Source organism: Alligator mississippiensis, chromosome 13 (genome assembly GCF_030867095.1).
Source record: "Alligator mississippiensis isolate rAllMis1 chromosome 13, rAllMis1, whole genome shotgun sequence".
NCBI lineage: Eukaryota > Metazoa > Chordata > Crocodylia > Alligatoridae > Alligator > Alligator mississippiensis.
Window position 1 is genome coordinate 39160157 of NC_081836.1, and position 17750 is coordinate 39177906.

At 44.9% G+C, this 17750-nt stretch overlaps 1 long non-coding RNA gene across 2 annotated transcripts in view; it reads left to right on the forward strand.

The window, feature by feature from the left end:
- Positions 1-17750, forward strand: part of LOC106737934 (uncharacterized) — a 61700-nt gene that overhangs the window by 37350 nt on the left and 6600 nt on the right. The gene's annotated exons all lie outside the window — the stretch shown is intronic.

Here is a 17750-nt window from a genome sequence, read left to right on the forward strand (position 1 = left end):
CTTCTGTGATCAGAAAAATCTATGTTCTGTAACCCCACTGTTATTGTTACTTGCTTTGCTCTTTTGAACATTGTCACACCCACATTTGCTGTTTAAATATGGCTTCTGGTGTGTGTGCATGGAGGATTTTGAAGACAATAATTTGGAAGCCAAGGCCTCCTTTACTTTAAATGGCCTCCAACTCCTTCTCTGATAACAGAAAATATTGACCAAATAGAACTGTGGTCAATTCTGTTTAGTCCTTAACCTCTTCAGTGCTACCATTATTCTAACAGTAGTGTTCAGGAGACCATTGACTTGACTGGGATTCTCACTTGTATACTTGCCTGCAGAGGCAGATACCATTCAGCATTTAACAGCAATGAGGTGCTGTAGTGAGCTCATTTTTCATTTATATTTTTAAAATAAAATATTTTGGTCCTCCGTCCTCATGGAGGTTAACCTCGGAAATGTAAGGCAATTATTAGGCTGAAAAGGAATAAGTATGTGGCTGCCTTTGAAGCATCTGCTATTTATGCTATCAGGATACTGGGCTAGATGGACTTCTGGTTAGACCTAGTATGGCATTAGGTTCATATGTTCTAGGTCTGCAAAGAGCCACTGGGGTGAAATAAGTGAAATGAGTCATCCATACTTGGGGCCTATTTCACTGACCCTCTTCAAAGAAAGGACTAAATAGACCACTCTTGGACAGGGTGGTGAGGTAATGCCTGGGGGAGACAAGGAAATTGTTTTGCAGGCCTGCCCAAGTATGCTAATGTTGGCTGGGCTTGCTAAGATTTCAAGCTGTGCTGCAGTGAGGAAATGAGCCAGCTGCTCCTTACTCATCCGCCACACTTTGTGTGCAGATGTCATTGCTTTGGCAGCTGCTTCAAGAGCACGCCATGCTGGAGTCCCTGCCAAAGGCCCAGCTTCACTAAGAACACGCTGAACATGCAGTACCTAGATAGCAGGTTATCTGGATAGCAAGTGTACTGGTAGGTTGAGTACTGATAAAAGAGGCAAGAGAGAGAGGTCTACAGCCCAACTGCCTATTCATGGTAATATAGTGCAATGGTGCAATATTAGTTGTCACTTATACTGCCTGGGGAGACTCAGGAGGGCGGATAAGGATGACACAGCCCAGCAGCTGGCCTGCTCAGATTTGCTGAATTTTTCAATTCTCCTTTCAGGCTATACCACATATGTATACTTAAGTTGCAGTTAGACATACCAATTTTTGCAGTTTGGTCATGGCATAAAGAGCAAATTCTGCAGCCCCGCCCCTCAGCGCTGATTGGCAGAGAGGCCCCAGGGCAGGGGTGGAGCGAGGGGTTGGGAACCACTTTTTCTGCTGCCCTTCCTGCTGCCATGCCAGTGGGCATCTTCCCTCTTGGGCAGGCTACAGGGCTGAGCTGCGGTGGCAGTGAAGTCCTTTGGCTCCTACTGGAAGCCAGCATTTTATTTTTATTAATTTTTTTGTTGTTGATTCTGCAGACAATCCCAGATTTTGTGATTTCTGCGAAATCGGCTAAATGACAATTTAAGTAGATCCCTACCAATATACATACATGTCTTATTGGGACGCACATTTTCTGATGGGGTTATCTACATTTTTTTGGTTCAGTCCAGTTCCCAAGTCTCAATGAAATAGTTTTATGGTCTTGGAAGATGTCAGGTGAAATTTACATCCTCATGAAAATTACAATTTTTGGTAGACAGGATTTCTCCTCCTTCCCTCAGCATTTTGAATATTGCTCGCCATCATCCTGTTCACTTTACACCTTGCTTTATGGTCTCTACTGATATGGCTGCATTTATTTTTACAACTTATCTAGGAAATTAACACAGGTATAGTTATTATAGCTAATTCATACAGTTACATCAATTTACTACTAAGATTCTTAAGCTAAAGCTGCAACAGACTTTAGTGTGTTAGATTATTTACTTTAGGGACTTCTTGTATAATATCTCCTTTTGGGCCTTTTGCTCTGTTTAATGTAATCTCGCTACCGGCTTATCTGGACATGTTAATGGCTTTCTTTAGATTGCTGACAAGGCTAGATGAAACATTGGCAGAGGGTCATTCTTTGCTCATTCAGAAACAGGCTTTGGGGCCTTCTGCTTCAATCGCATGTTTGCAGTTTGCCCTAAGTCTCTTAAAAATAGCTATGGTTGGCAACAGTTCTTGATCCTGTCTTGCTAGGCAGCAGTTAATTGTGCAAGAGCGCTGTTCTGAGCAAGACTAATTTTGTTCTGTCTGCTGCTCAGTTACATGCCATTTCTAAATTGCTTGTGAAAACTCACCTATTACATGTTGCTTGCTAGAAGTCAGGCAGGTAGCATTTAGTTTTCATTTCACAATGCACAGCTTGCTTGACCCCTAGCCACTGTAAAATTGCTGACGTTGCATTCTAGCATGAGCATGCTAGATTATTCATCTCTGAAATGTAGATTACATATAGCAGAATCTCAGGCTAGGATGGTAAATGTCTGTCAACACATTGACTTGTCTGTAATTAAAAATGGTGACACACTAACCTAAAAGCTTAGAAGCTGAAAATGTCTTCCCCAGACTGAATCCAGTAGTTGGTCAGCACATCCATGCACAAGATTTTGGTCGTTACAAAAATCAGTGGTGATGCATAGGGAGTGCACAGGGGTCCATTTGCACCCCCTGAGAGTGCTGGTGCACCCCCCTCACAGCCTGTGTTCCCCACTCAGTTGACAGGCAGGAGGGCAGGTGAGAGCATGGGTGCCCCCCCTGAGAGCGCTGGCCGGGGAGCGGGGGCGCCAGGAAAAGTGCCGCTGGCACTTCTGAGCATGCCCCTGGTGACCCTCCCCCACCGTCGGCATGATCAGCCGTGCCCCGCCCCCCCCCGTCTCTGACTGGCTGCTGGCAAGTGTCTCCCCTGACTCAGGAGGCACCAGTTGCCATGACAAAAATGATTTCCCCGCCAACATGTCTCACCCTCTCCCCTCCCTTCCCCTCTTTGTTCTGCGTGGCCGAGCTTCTCCCTGTTCCCCAGAGTTTCCCCCTACAACATGCAGGGACGTGGGAGCCAGTGCAGAACTTTATTGAGCAGCCAGTGCCCTCCCAGCTAGGCAGCCAGGGTACTGTCACATGCAGAGAAACTAGTCAATGGCAGCGGTGATCCCTTCCTTCTTCTTTAGGAATTTATAGCAGAGGTACCCTTCCAGACGGTAGTGCACATTACAGGAAGTGTGGGATTGCCTGGGCCACCATGGAAGCTCAGGGCACTGCACAACGTTCTCAGCTGCACCCTGGGCACCATGGTGATCAACAGCAGCAGGGTGTAGTGGGTCAGGCACCCCTTGCTGCATTCAAACAGCTTGTTGTGGTGTTCCCAGGGGACTATAAGCAGAGGCACGCTCAGGGCACAGGCCGCACGTAGTGGGGTCCCTGTCCCAAACCGCTTCTCTAGAGAGGCCCAATGGGGGGGACCAGTTCTGCATCCCAGCCACGTCACCCCCCAGCCTCGGCCAGTGCGGGCCTGGGGCCATGGCAGCAAATTGCCTAGCCTGCAGGAGAAGTGGGGGGACTTGGCTCGGAGCAGCCATAGCAGCTGCTACCAGGATCCAGCCCTGGGTCAGCCTGGGGAGGGGATTGAGAAGGCAGGCTGAGAGGGAGTTGGAACGGAGGGCTCAGCTGGCAACCTGGCCAACTTACTATGGTCCCTGACCACTTGTGTGCAGTAAGCCTAGATAGCATTGATTGCACACATAGATGTGCCCAGAAAGCATCTAATTTGTACAAAATGTCAGATAGCGTGACTTCATTTTATTGTTTTCCCTGAGACTTAAGACAGAGGGCACAACATTACACTATCTACCAACAGAATGAAAATACAAACATTTGGTACATTCCTTCTGGGTATGCTAATCTTAAGCCCCTGACAGCCACTAAAGTAAAAATGCAAAGCGAGATTCCAACACCTGCCTTTCCTGACATGCCACATGCGCATGGCAGGAGGTGCAATTGTGAAAGTCCTGCATCAGGTCTCATGGCACCACATTGCTGGTGTAAGGGGAGTGCCCACAGCTGGGAGACCTGGTTAGATGATCAGAGTTCCCAGCCTCTGGAGCCCATGGGAATTTTGAAAGACTCCCATGTGCTCCAGAAGCTGGGTACTGGCCACACGTTCAATTAAAGGTTTAATCAGAACCAGCCACAAACTTATAACAGATAGTTTGTGTAATAACTTTGTGGCTTATTCCTCGTTTTATCTTGCCAGTAATTGATTGAATGTGTGGCCAGGTCATTACTTTAGATGTGATTAACCAGTTAATCATGTTTTAAGTGTAATGTCTATCAGGGGTCTTAGTTACAAATCCACATAAGTACTAGGGCTGTCATTAACATGGTTTCCTAAAGCATCCATTTTGTAAGATTCTGAAGGCCAGTCAAATATCCTTTACTTTTTTCCTTTCATTTACCTGTGGTTCTTTTAGATGGCCACATTTCTAAAGCCAATAGTTTTTTCAGAAAACAATCATTGACCAAGGCCTTGGTGGATTGGGTTCTACACTTGTTTTCCTCCAATTGTTTGAAGGTTAGGGTTAAGCTACCAGGTTTTAGGGTATGTTGCTCTCCAAGTATGAGAACAAAAATTCAAAACAATTCTACGTGGCATTAAAAAAAGGATTTGGCCAGTATTCCATCTTTTTTTTGTCCCATACATTTTTTGGGTTGTTTTTTGGTGGATGAGGCGAATGTGTGTCAAACATTAAGACTTTGTGGTTTGGACAAAATATTGATTTCTTTCTAAACACTCTTTCTGCAAGGGTAAAGGCGCTTGTCATCTGCAACAAAAATTAGACGAAAAATGGGAAATGTTTGTATTTTAGGTGACAAATTGTTGATTGAGAGAGGAAAGGAGGCAGAAGCATTTTCTCTCAGGCAGGGTTTGTTTTTTTTTCCATATAGCTGCTTCTCTGAGGCTGCTTTTTCTTGGAAATCAGGAATCAAATACTTCTTCCAGTTAGCTTGAGACCACCCCCAATGAAATATTGCCAGTGTAATTGACACAAATTGGCTTCAAATATATACTGGACTACAATATTTGTGTAGCATGCCCCCTTCATCCTGGGTATAATCGAGAAGAACAATGTCTTCAGGGGTTATTTCCAAGATTGGAATGTGCTACAAGAGTAGGGAAGGAAGACTGTATGTCTTTTCATTTATGTGAAGCCAAAAGGTATATCCAGGTATTCTTCAAGTATCTGTCTTATGTTTAATCCCAGTGGGCATGTCTATGCATGTATTAATGTGCTATTATTACTGCACATTAAGTTTAGTACCTGTAATAATAGGTACTAACGCAATGTACGATAGTTGGTACTACTGCGTGGTAGCGCTGGCACTCATTTTTTAAGTGATACTAAAGCTCAGTAGACTAATTCTACTCTACATTAGCGCATTAGCATAGCATTTGCTGTGGCGCGCTAATACGCAGTAGAATTAGTCTACTGTGCTTTTAGCATCTCGTGTAGATGCGCTCAGTATAATATACAGCTACATGGTTTCCAAAAGCAGCCAACTGATAAACTGATCCAATCAAGGGTTAAATACCTGTTTGCACTAAATCAGTTTTAGGGTGCTTCTGTGCCTTAGGATTCTGTCAACTTCAGCAAACATGCTTTTGAGGCTGCTTTTCCTGTACCAAGGGTACAGTATACTGTAGAATACAAGTCTGGCTCACTCCCAAGCAGTGGTCTGATTAGAAATCCACCATGCATGGTGGTGTTGTCTTACTAGAGCAGGCTTAGCTGCCTTTTAGAGCCAAATTCACTGTTTGGTCCAAGGAGTATGGTGGCCCTATCACTACCAACCTACTACAAATAAGACTAGAGAAAAATGAAAATGATGCTTTTGGTCCCTTCTCCAGTTAATTCTCTTATAAGGGTCTGGCCCTTATTTTAAACATTCATCCAGGGATTTGATAGTATAATAAGCGTTAGACCTTACCATTATACAATAACAAATAGAAATACAATATTTTTATCAATATTTGGCACAATTAACAATTTTAATGTGAAACTAAATATCGATGCTGTCAAGCTACTGCAGTCTAGGGGCATAAATTACAAATGTTTTTCTCCTGTGAGTTCAGCCTGAGTTTTGCATTCACATACAGTAATCTTCTAATGTCTTTGTATTCCTGTAAGTCATATGTTTGGTTTCCAGAGCATCTTATGTGATTCTATACTGCAATGACTGTGCTTCATTGGAAGTGTTTATTATCTTGGTCTTTTACTTTAATAGGTAATAGGAATTATTTTTATTGCCTTGTAAATATTAAAAAGTACAGTAGAGCTCAATGTGTTTTCATTAGAAGTTACATTTGGAAAGAATTTCTAAACAAAATTTCTTTCTAAAAAATAGGTGGGTTGAATAAACTGGTGGGAATAAACTCTGTGAGGCAGTTAGAGAATGATGCCAAATATCATGGTCCTGAGGTGCTGCATCGTCTCACCATCAGAAAGCTGGATCAGAAAGACAAAGCTAATATTAGATATGATTTACTGATGTGTCTTGTTAAATAACTTGTTACTTGTGTGGGAAGCCCAAAGTTTTCTTTAAAAACCCAAACCAGAAAAAGCCAATTCCTTATGTATTTTCAGTGTTATACAATTGTCAATGACACAAGGAACAAGACCAATCATGCACAGACTTATATGGGAGATTTTCTTTTGCTCTTCTCTGCTCCATTTCCCACCCTATTTTCTCATCATTATATTATTTCTATGCTCCTTTTCCCCTTCTTCAAAAGCTCTTGTAAGTGAAATATAAACCTACTGTTGAAGTTCAAGTAAAGAGAAAACACGATATTCCAGTATGTTTGAAATTAAGGCAAAATTGAATTAGCCAAATTCTAATGTGAATAGATGCAAAGATAAACAGAAAAGTGAAGCTATGTTGCTCAGTTTGCCTTGTTGGTCATTAAAGTTGGAGGTTTCCATGTAGGTATAAAAAGATATTTTCATATCATCTCCAAGACAGCCATTTTTCTGTTGAAACTAAAGGGTCTAAATCAATGAAACAATGAATTCCAATAGCAGTTGTGGTTAGGAAAAGCTATTTTGAGGCCTTTCAGTTATGTAAATCCACTGATGCTGAATTTAAACCAATCTGATATGTTTTCTTAAACTGAAACCTATTCCTGATTGTGTGTAAGAGATCAGGCCATCATTCCCCAAGTTATTTGAAAAAACAATCTAAGGAAATTACCTGGTAAACAGATAATTGGGCACGATTCTCTTGCACCTGTTTCTTGCAGTAACTCAGTTATTTTCAGTGGAGTTACCCCTGAATTAAACCAGGATGAAATGAACCTTGCCTGTTGTAAAATTTTGGGAAGGTTTTACATGAAATCAGCTTTGAAAAAGTAACAATTATTGTCCTTAGGAGAAGAATTTCCTGTGATTACAGAAGGTGTCTCCACTCCTGTCTTAGCTTGTTCTTTAGCCTGGTCATTCTCTGTGGGTGTTTGTGTGTGGCCTGCTGGAAATTGTCAGTGGAGCTGGCTCTTTTTCAGCTGCACTGTTTAATTAAAAACAGTTTTAAAATGCATCACAAACATTCCTAATAATATTTTCCATGTATGCCTTTTTCCAAGGACTTGCTTTAGTTGTTACAGAAAGTTAAGGAGAAAACGAGCTGAACATAACTGGTCTTTGCTCATCTAACATAGCCAGTGCTTCTGGATGTGATCATACAGTACATCCAGTGCTGTCTTGTTAAGTGAAGTTAATATATCAACCTACAGAACATTGGAGAAATGCTATACATAGCATCATATTTTTGCTTTTTGTCTCCTGTTACAAGCCCATTCATTCTGTGATTCAGGAGAAGGCCGTTCCCAGATGTATTTCTTTAATAGTAATGGGTAAATTTGTTAATCTCCTTAGCTGGCATTAATGAATCTCAGAGGTCACAAGCAGTCAGCCCTTTGATCACATCCAGGTGGGGAAGGGATTGCTACATAGAATTCTCCTGTAATTCCACTGGCATAATACAGGAAACAGCCTGCGGCCAAGCAGAGGGCGTATATTTTACAAAAAAGCAAAACTAAACCACCAACTAGGCCAGAGCTAAAAACCAAAACAGAGTAAAAGCAAGCAGGAGCAGTTACAAAAGGAAGCCAGAGAGCCGTTTTGCTGTGGTCCTTCCTGCCCTGGACGAGTCCACAGGTGTCACACTCACCTGGGACTCCAGTGTGAAGAGCAGGAAGATGCTTTGCCCCATGCCTTGAGGAGAGCATCCCCAAACCAGGTTCCCCACCAGCTTCCCCTTCCCCTCTGTGGCACCTAGCTGGGTGCTGAGGGTGTCAATTTAAAAGCTGGCAGGGTCAGGAACTGGGCTTGGGGAGGCTCTTGCTTAGCCCAGTTCCTAGCCCCATGGTTTTTTAAATCACTGCCCCTGCTGCCCAGCTGGATGGTGCAGGTGACAAGGGGACAAAGCCACCCACTTCTTCCCAAGGCAGGGAACACTTCCAGGGACTTCTGGGAGTCAGGGGGTGGTGGCTGATGTTCCCTTTGCCTCCTGGACTGGTGAGAAAGGGAGGGGAGGAAAGCAGTGGGGCAAAACCCCCAACCCACTTCTGACTTTGGGGACTCTAGTGTGAGAAGGAGAAAGGGGATTTGCAGCACTGCTGCCTCCTGCTAGGTTCCTGGTGCCTGAGCGGAAGCAGTGCTGCAGCCAAACCCATTTACCTCTCACACCAGAGTCCCTGAACTATGAGGAGCTGGCAGAGAGCAGCAGGATCTACGGGAGGGGCAGGAGCAGTACCTCTTTCCCCACCCTCCAGGGGTGACCCTGGTCTTGGGAAGGCACAGGAGCCTTTCCCCCAGCTCTATTCCTCCTGGTCCCTGGGAGGCATTAAGCTGGAAGAAACTCTCCTGGGACAGACTCCTCTCCGGTTAGAATCACCTTATGTTTCTTTCAGCACCTCCATTTTTGGTCCAGGACAGAAAGTTTGAACAGTTGTATGCTTTTGGTTTCTACCATGAGAATAGTGATTCTCCCAATAGAAACTGAATGTCTGTACATGGCCTTATCTAATCCCTGATATACATTGTTGTATATTAAAATTACACACCCATAAACAACTATACTATAAAGCTTGAGATCCAGCAGCCACACACTGCCTTTTAAGTAGAAATTCACCAAGTTGATGGTTTTCAAACTTGAGTATGCCTCCTGTAGGCTTATTCAGTGCTTTGATAAGGGTACAGGCCAATATTTCAATAGTGCCAATGGAGCTTCTGGTTGGTCAATAAGCAGTGTCAATACTCTACCTAAGGAATAATATGTAAAGACTTGCTGGGTGTAGGGGAAACGAGCAGTAATATTCTGCTGGTTAAGTGGGCCAAAAAAGTTTGAAAAAACACTGCATTAGATAAAACAAAACTCAGTTATTGCTGTTTTTTAAATTCCAAGCAAAGGTAACATTTCAGAGAAGAAAGAACTGCCTTTTGTTAACAAGCTCAAAGTTCAACTTTCCTATGAACTTATTTCGGTTTTGCATTCCTGAAAAAACATGTGACTTTCATTCTGAGTTGTTTAACACAGTGTTTCTCAACACTTCTAAGTAGCAAGTACCCCCTAACTTCTGAAAATGTTAATAAGTACTCCAACACTCAATTTTCCAGAGGATTTTATATTTACAGACTAATGTGTGCCACATGTTGGAAGAAGGACTGTGTATATAAGACTGTGATATGACAGATGTCTGATCTGGTGTGGGTAGGGTTGCCACCTTTTACACCAGAGGTGCACAACTCAAGTATGTACCTGAACTAGAGGTGATGTTGGCCAAAACTAGGAGGGCTGAACCTCAAATTATTACTGGGGAATCTAAAGTGCTGCGCAGTGCGTGGCGCACCAAATTTTTTGCCATAGTTTTCAGAGGAGGAAGGGGTGAGAGAGAGAGAGAGAGGAAAAGAGGGTGAGAGAGAGCGTGTTGGGGTATCTGTGTACCCCCTGCCTGTGTCTCACGTACCCCCAGGGGTATGCGTACCACAGGTAGAGAAACTATGGTTTAACAGACTCTATGTACAATCTCTGCCATGTACTTTGTTGAGTTGCAAATCTCTCTTTAGTTAGATATCTTCTACAATAAACAATTGTCAAGCAACGACAATACCTTTAGGCTGATCAAATACCCCAAAGTTTACAATTGGTTTACAGAAAAAGAAAGGTGAGATATAAAGAATTAGATCTACATCTAGTTTCTGAAACATCTCCTAGGTTGGGGTAGACAGATCCAGGGATACAGCTCAGGCCAATACTAATTGTATATAGGAAGCGGCATTATAATTGAATAGTTAGAAAGCAAAGACTGGAGCCAAAAGGGTAGCCAAAAACATGAGCCAAAAGGGTAGAGGAATCTAGAAAAACACTAATCAAATGTAGTTTAGCAATTTTAGAAATCAATATTGAGTAAACACTGCATACGAGACATACATTTAACAATTAAGTACCTCTGCCAGATGGCTTCACAGTAGCGTAAGCCACTTCTCACATTTACTGCATTATGTAATTCTCAACTGAGTAAAGAATCTCACAGCTAACTACCTCTTTTTGCTTAAAGAGTCTTGAGGCATATTTAACTGTGAAATCAGTATTACCAGTCTCCTGAAACCAGGAAAGTTGCACAACATCTCCATTTGGCCCTTTTTAGCAAAACATTCTTCACACACTTTAATGAACATGCATGTCAAATGAGCTCATTTTGCTTCGTTCTGGGATGAAATTCAAATTTTTGGAATAAGAACCATTTTGTTGTGCATATCCTTGCTTCCAAATAAAATGGTTGTCAGCCAATGTGTTGAAATCATGGAGAATTTGCTGAGAAGCTACTATGGATTTCTTTCTATGTTGAAAAAATAAATCAACTCCCTAATGTCAAAATAATGTCTGCTTCTCTTAGAAACATAGAACCGGAAGGGACCTGTATGATCATCAAGTCCGGTCCCCTGCCACGGTCTGGAAGTATTAGGCTCACATGAGCTCAGCAAGGTGCTTCATCTTGAACAATTCCCAGGAGGGTGACTGCATCACCTCTGCTGCAAGCATTTTCCAGATTCTGGTGACCCTTACAAATAAGTTTTTCCTTAAAGCCAACCTGAATTTACCCTCTATCAGCTTATGCCCATTGGTTCTTATCTTCCCTTGAGGTGCCCTCCTGAATTGTTGCTCTCCTAGTTCTTGATGCTCCCCCCTGAGGTACTTGTAGGCAGCTATCAAGTCACCTCTCAGCCTTCTCTTCCTCAGGCTGAACAGACCCAGTCCCCAGAGTCTCTCTTCATAGGTCCTACCTTCCATGCCCTTAATGAAATGGGTGGCCCTTTTTTGTACCCTTTCAAGCTTATCTATGCCCTTGAAGTGTGGTGTCCAGAACTGGGCACAGGACTCCAGATGAGTCCTCACCAACGCTGAATAGAGAGGGAGGAGCGCCTCCCTGTATCTGTTGGCCATACAAATACTGTTGCACGCCAGAATTTTATGGGTCCTTTTGGTAGCCTCACTACACTGTTGGGTCATATTCATCTTCCAGTGGATCATGACCCCCCAGGTCTCATTCAGATGATGTGCCAGTCAGTAAGCCACCACCCATTGTATAGTTGTGGTAAGAGCTCTTCCTACCCAGATGAAGGACCTTGCACTTCTCTCTGTTAAACCTCATCTGATTTTGTTCTACCCATAAGTCCAGTCTGTCAAGGTCTGCAATCTTTGCCCTATCCTCTGGTGTGTCCACACTTCCCCACAGCTTGGTATAATCTGCAAACTTAATCATTGCCATTTCTACCCCTTCATCCAAATTGTTAATTAATATATTGAATAGCATGGGTCTGAGCACCGATCCCTGGGGGACTCCACTGGAGACAGCCCTCCAGGATGAGGCCATCCCATCGATCACCACTCTCTGGGAGTGGCCAGTTGTCCACCCACCTCACTGTAGACTGGTTCAGCCCAGTACTCTCCAGTTTGTTAGAGAGAATCCCATGAAAGACAGAGCAAAGGCTTTACTGAAGTCTAAGTAGATGATGTCAACCTCATGTTCCTCATCCATATGGTTAGTGATCTGGTCATAGAAGGATACAAGGTTCGTCAGGCATGATCTGCCCTTGACAAAGCCATGCTCATTTATAGATTCATAGATTATAGGGTCGGAAGGGACCACAATGGATCATCGTGTCCAACCCCCTGCCCCTGGCAGGGAAGAGGACCGAGGTCAGATGACCCCAGCCAGGTGACTATCTAGCCTCCTCTTGAAGACCTCCAAGCTAGGTGAAAGCACCACCTCTCTTGGAAGCCCATTCCAGATCCTGGCCACCCTTACTGTGAAAAATTTCTTCCTAATATCTAACCCAAATCCACTCTCAACTAGTTTACACCCATTATTCCTAGTCACTCCCTGGGGCGCCCTAGTAAACAGCGTGTCACCTATTCCCCTTTGACCTCCCCTAATAAATTTATAGGTGGCCACAAGATCTCCCCTCAGCCATCTCTTGTGAAGGCTGAAGAGATTCAGCTCTCTCAACCTCCCCACATAGGGTCTTTCCCGAAGGCCACTAATCATGTAAGTGGCCCTCCTCTGGACCCTCTCCAGGTTCGCCACATCCCTCTTGAAGTGCAGCACCCAAAACTGAACACAGTCCCCCAACTGCGGCCTGACCAGTGCCACATACAGGGGGAGCATCAACTCCTTTGATCTATTAGTCATGTACCTGCTAATGCACGACAAGGTGCAATTGGCCTTGTTGATGGCCTTGTTACACTGCCAGCTCATGTTCATCTTGGAGTCAATTATAACTCCAAGATCCCTCTCTGCTTCCGAGCTGCTGAGAAGGACACTCCTCAACCTATAGGTGTGCTGAGGGTTCCTCCTTCCCAGGTGGCATACCTTACATTTATCTTTATTAAATTGCTTCCTATTTCTCTCTGCCCATTGATCCAACCTGTCCAGGTCAGCCTGAATCTGCTTCCTGCCCTCTGGTTTGCTAACTTTGCCCCATAACTTGGTATCATCAGCAAACTTAGAGAGGGTGCTCTCCATGTCTTCGTCCAAATCGCTGATGAAGCTATTAAATAATACCGGTCCGAGGACCGAACCCTGTGGGACCCCACTGCCCACCTCCCTCCAGGCTGAGAAGGAACCATCCACTGCCATTCTCTGGGTGTAGTCCCTAAGCCAGTTGGCCACCCACCTGACCATGTAGGCATCAACTCCATAGTCTGCTAGTTTCCCAATGATAGGGAGTGAGACTGTGTCAAAGGCCTTCCTAAAGTCCAGGAAGATGACATTAGCCTCAGCTCCCATGTCCTGGCAGTGTGTGACCTGGTCATAGAAGGCTACAAGGTTTGTCAGGCAGGATCTACCTGTGACAAACCCATGCTGGTTTCCCCTCAGCATCGTTTCCCCTGCTGGGCCTACACAGATGTGTTCTTTGATTATTTTCTGTAGCATTTTCCCAGGGATAGAGGTAAGGCTGACTGGCCTGAAGTTACCTGGCTCATCCCTTCTCCCTTTCTTGAAAATGGGCACCACATTGGCCCTTCTCCAGTCCTCAGGACCTGGCTGGAGCACCATGAGTGTTCAAATAGCTGTGCCAGCAGCTCAGCTATGACACTGGCCAACTCTTTCAGCAGCCGTGGATGGAGGTCATCCAGGCCTGCTGACTTGTACCCATTCAGCTCTTCCAGGAGCTCCTTAACTATTTCAGAACTAACTACAGGCGGATTGGTGCCATGTGGACATCCGTCAGTGATCGAGGAATTGGTACTTAGAAATACTGAAGCGAAGAACACATTGAAGATCTCCGCTTTTTTCCCTGCATCAACCACCAACTGGTTGATTTGTCCTGCAGGGGCCCTATGTTGCTCTGAGCTTCCCTTGGCTTATCCTACATACAATCAGCAAGATCTTATATAACATACCTCAGTTAAACCAATGCATATAAAGTGGGATGATCTGGAGCACTCAACTCAGGGATGGAAGAACAAACTTCTAAGAACCACCTTCTCAAAGTCTCTCAGTAGTTTTCAGTAAAAAGCGGAAAACTATTTAGCTCAAGAGAGTGCTGTAAGAATTAAATTGAATTTTCAAAGTATCATTCAAACACACTGCAGTTATCACCAGCATGCCTGCTCTCAAATCCATTATGTGGTTTATAGTGCACCTGCAGCAGTTTGTCTGGAGAACAGATGTGGAGCCCTAGCGACAGAGGGCAAGGACCATGGTCCATTGGTGGAGGAGGACAGGCCAGACCTCCCCAAGGTGGGAAGAATCAAGATCACCATCACAAAGAAGAAGCCACAAGTGGTGGGGGTTGGAGGCTCCTTTTTGTGGGGGACAGAGGGAGCCATCTGCTTATGTGACCTGTTGTCTCAGGAAGTCTGCTACTTGCCCAGAACCCATATCTAAGCTGTCACGAAGGGATTACCAAAACTCATCCAGCCCTTTCATAGATTCATAGATGTTAGGGTCGGAAGGGACCCCAATAGATCATCGAGTCCGACCCCCTGCATAAGCAGGAAAGAGTGCTGGGTCTAGATGACTCCAGCTAGATACTCATCTAACCTCCTCTTGAAGACCCCCAGGGTAGGGGAGAGCACCACCTCCCTTGGGAGCCCGTTCCAGACCTTGGCCACTCGAACTGTGAAGAAGTTCTTCCTAATGTCCAGTCTAAATCTGCTCTCTGCTAGCTTGTGGCCATTGTTTCTTGTAACCCCCGGGGGCGCCTTGGTGAATAAATGCTCACCAACTCCCTTCTGTGCCCCCGTGATGAACTTAAAGGCAGCCACAAGGTCGCCTCTCAACCTTCTCTTGCGGAGGCTGAAAAGGTCCAGTTTCTCTAGTCTCTCCTCGTAGGGCTTGGTCTGCAGGCCCTTGACCATACGAGTTGCCCTTCTCTGGACCCTCTCCAGGTTATCCGCATCCTTCTTGAAGTGTGGTGCCCAGTATTGCACGCAGTACTCCAACTGCGGTCTGACCAGCGCCCTATAGAGGGGAAGTATCACCTCCTTGGACCTATTCGTCATGCATCTGCTGATGCACGATAAAGTGCCATTGGCTTTTCTGATGGCTTCGTCACACTGCCGGCTCATGTTCATCTTGGAGTCCACTAGGACTCCAAGATCCCTTTCCACCTCTGTGCCACCCAGCAGGTCATTCCCTAGGCTGTAGGTGTGCCGGACATTTTTCCTCCCTAGGTGCAGCACTTTGCATTTCTCCTTGTTGAACTGCATTCTTTTGTTTTCTGCCCACTTGTCCAACCTATCCAGGTCTGCCTGCAGCTGTTCCCTGCCCTCCGGCGTGTCCACTTCTCCCCATAGCTTTGTGTCATCTGCAAACTTGGACAGAGTACATTTGACTCCCTCGTCCAAGTCACTGATGAAGACATTAAAGAGTATCGGTCCAAGGACCGAGCTCTGCGGGACCCCACTGCCCACACCCTTCCAGGTCGAGACCGACCCATCCACCACGACTCTCTGGGTGCGACCCTCCAGCCAATTCGCCACCCACTGGACTGTGTAGTCATCCACATCACAGCCTCTTAACTTGTTCACCAGTATGGGGTGGGATACCGTATTGAAGGCCTTCCTGAAGTCTAAGTACACGACATCCACCCCTCCTCCTGTGTCCAGGCGTTTCGTAACCTGGTCATAGAAAGAGACTAGATTGGTCAGGCACGATCTGCCCGCCACAAACCCGTACTGGTTTCCCCTCAGCATAATTTGCCCTGCCGGGTTCTCGCAAATGTGAGCCTTGATAATTTTTTCAAAGACTTTACCAAGGATGGAGGTGAGACTGACTGGCCTATAGTTGCCCGGGTCCTCCTTCCTCCCCTTTTTGAAAATGGGGACCACGTTAGCCCTTTTCCAGTCCTCCGGGACTTGGCCCGTGCACCACGAGCGTTCGAATATTCCCGCCAGTGGCTCTGCAATGATGTCGGCCAGTGCCTTCAGCACCCTCGGATGGAGCCCATCCGGGCCTGCCGACTTAAAGGCATCCAGTTCTTCCAAGTGACTCTGCACCACCTCAGGATCTACGTATGGAAGTCTGGCGCCTTGCTGCTGCCTCTCTACAACCCCAGTGAGAGACTTGTCGTGTCCCTCACTTAGGAACACTGAGGCAAAAAACTCGTTGAGGAGTTCAGCCTTGTCCCCCCTGTCCGTCACCAATTGTTTCTGCCCATTTAGCAGGGGTCCTATTCCTCCCTGGGCCTTCCTTTTATTCCCAATATATCTAAAAAACAATTTCTTATTGTCTTTGACAACTGCCCCTTGCTTTCATCCATATGGGCACCAATGATACTGCCAGGGGAGACCCTGAGAAGATCAAAAGTGGCTACAGGGCTCTGGGTGCAAGGTTGAAGGGGATGGGGGCTCAGGCAGTGTTTTCTCCGATTCTTCCAATCAAGGGAAAGGGCCTGGGTGGGAGCAAGTGCACCCTGCAGATCAATGCCTGGTTGCATAGGTGGTGTCGCCAGCAGGGATTTGGCTTCTTCAACCATGGGATGATATTCAAAGAAGAAGGATTGCTAGGAAGACATGGGATCCACCTGACGAAGAGAGGGAAAAGCATCTTCACAGACAGGCTCACTAACCTAGTGAGGAGGGCTTTAAACTAGGTTTGCTGGGGGAAAGAGACCAAAGCCCTGCAGTAAGTGGGGAAGTGGGTTGTAGCATGAACTGAACTAATGAAGCTAACGTTAACATAAAGTGTAGTAATGGTAAAATATAACCATGTTAGCCTTGTCCTGTAAGCAACTTGAAAACTCCATTTTGTATCCTTCTGCTTGACATAAGTGAATGAACTCTGCCTAGCCTTTATGTATGACTGTGTATAAAAGGGTAAACAGTGAGAGAATAGCATAGAGATGGGAGAAGAAGATTTAGCTGTTTATGTAAGCAACAAGGTGTCAAAGTAAGTTACTAGTCAGTAAACTAATTAATGAATGGCTGAAGAATGCCTTTGAAGCTCGAGGGCACAAAGAAAATAACAGAAGAAGACATTCTGCCAGATGGGCAACAAGAATTCACCAAGGCTAAGATAAGCTGAATACAAAAGAAGAACAACTGCAAAAACAGAAGGTGGGTATGGAAAAACCCCAAAGCACTGAAACAAAGGATGCCAAGCCCTATAAAAGAACACTTTGAAAATGCCAAGTTGGGTGAGTCTCTTTCTCTACTGTTTCATCGGAGCACAGATGCATCTGTTCACCCCGCTCCAGCTGTTTTCTTAAAATCTGCTATCTTCAAATCCATCATCATTACTCAATAAGCCTGGGTTGGCCACTCTGGGCTGATATTGAGCAACTATTGCTGGTAACTATATCTGGTGTATGTATGGATGAAATGGTTGTTTTGTGTATGTGTATGCCTGTGTGTAATGATACGTATGATGATTTGTGTGTGTTTATATAAATGGTGTGCCTGAACCTCTATGTCTAACTCATGTAATCAATAAATGCGGCACCTTGTCTTATCCCCCTTTATAAAGTCTTGCTCGTGATTTGAGCAATTGGCAATTTGTGTAACATTTTGGTGGAGAATGTGTGTGGGGGTGAATGAGGTTCTACGTTGCAGTTATTGATCAGTTGTGTGTTATCTGTATACTAAGTTTTGTCTGTCTATACATTTGTCTGTCTATCTGAAGGTGTGCACACCACCCGGTGGTAGAAGTGCCGGGTATAGTGGTCCTGGGTTAGACCTACCACTTAGAAAAATAGAGGAATAC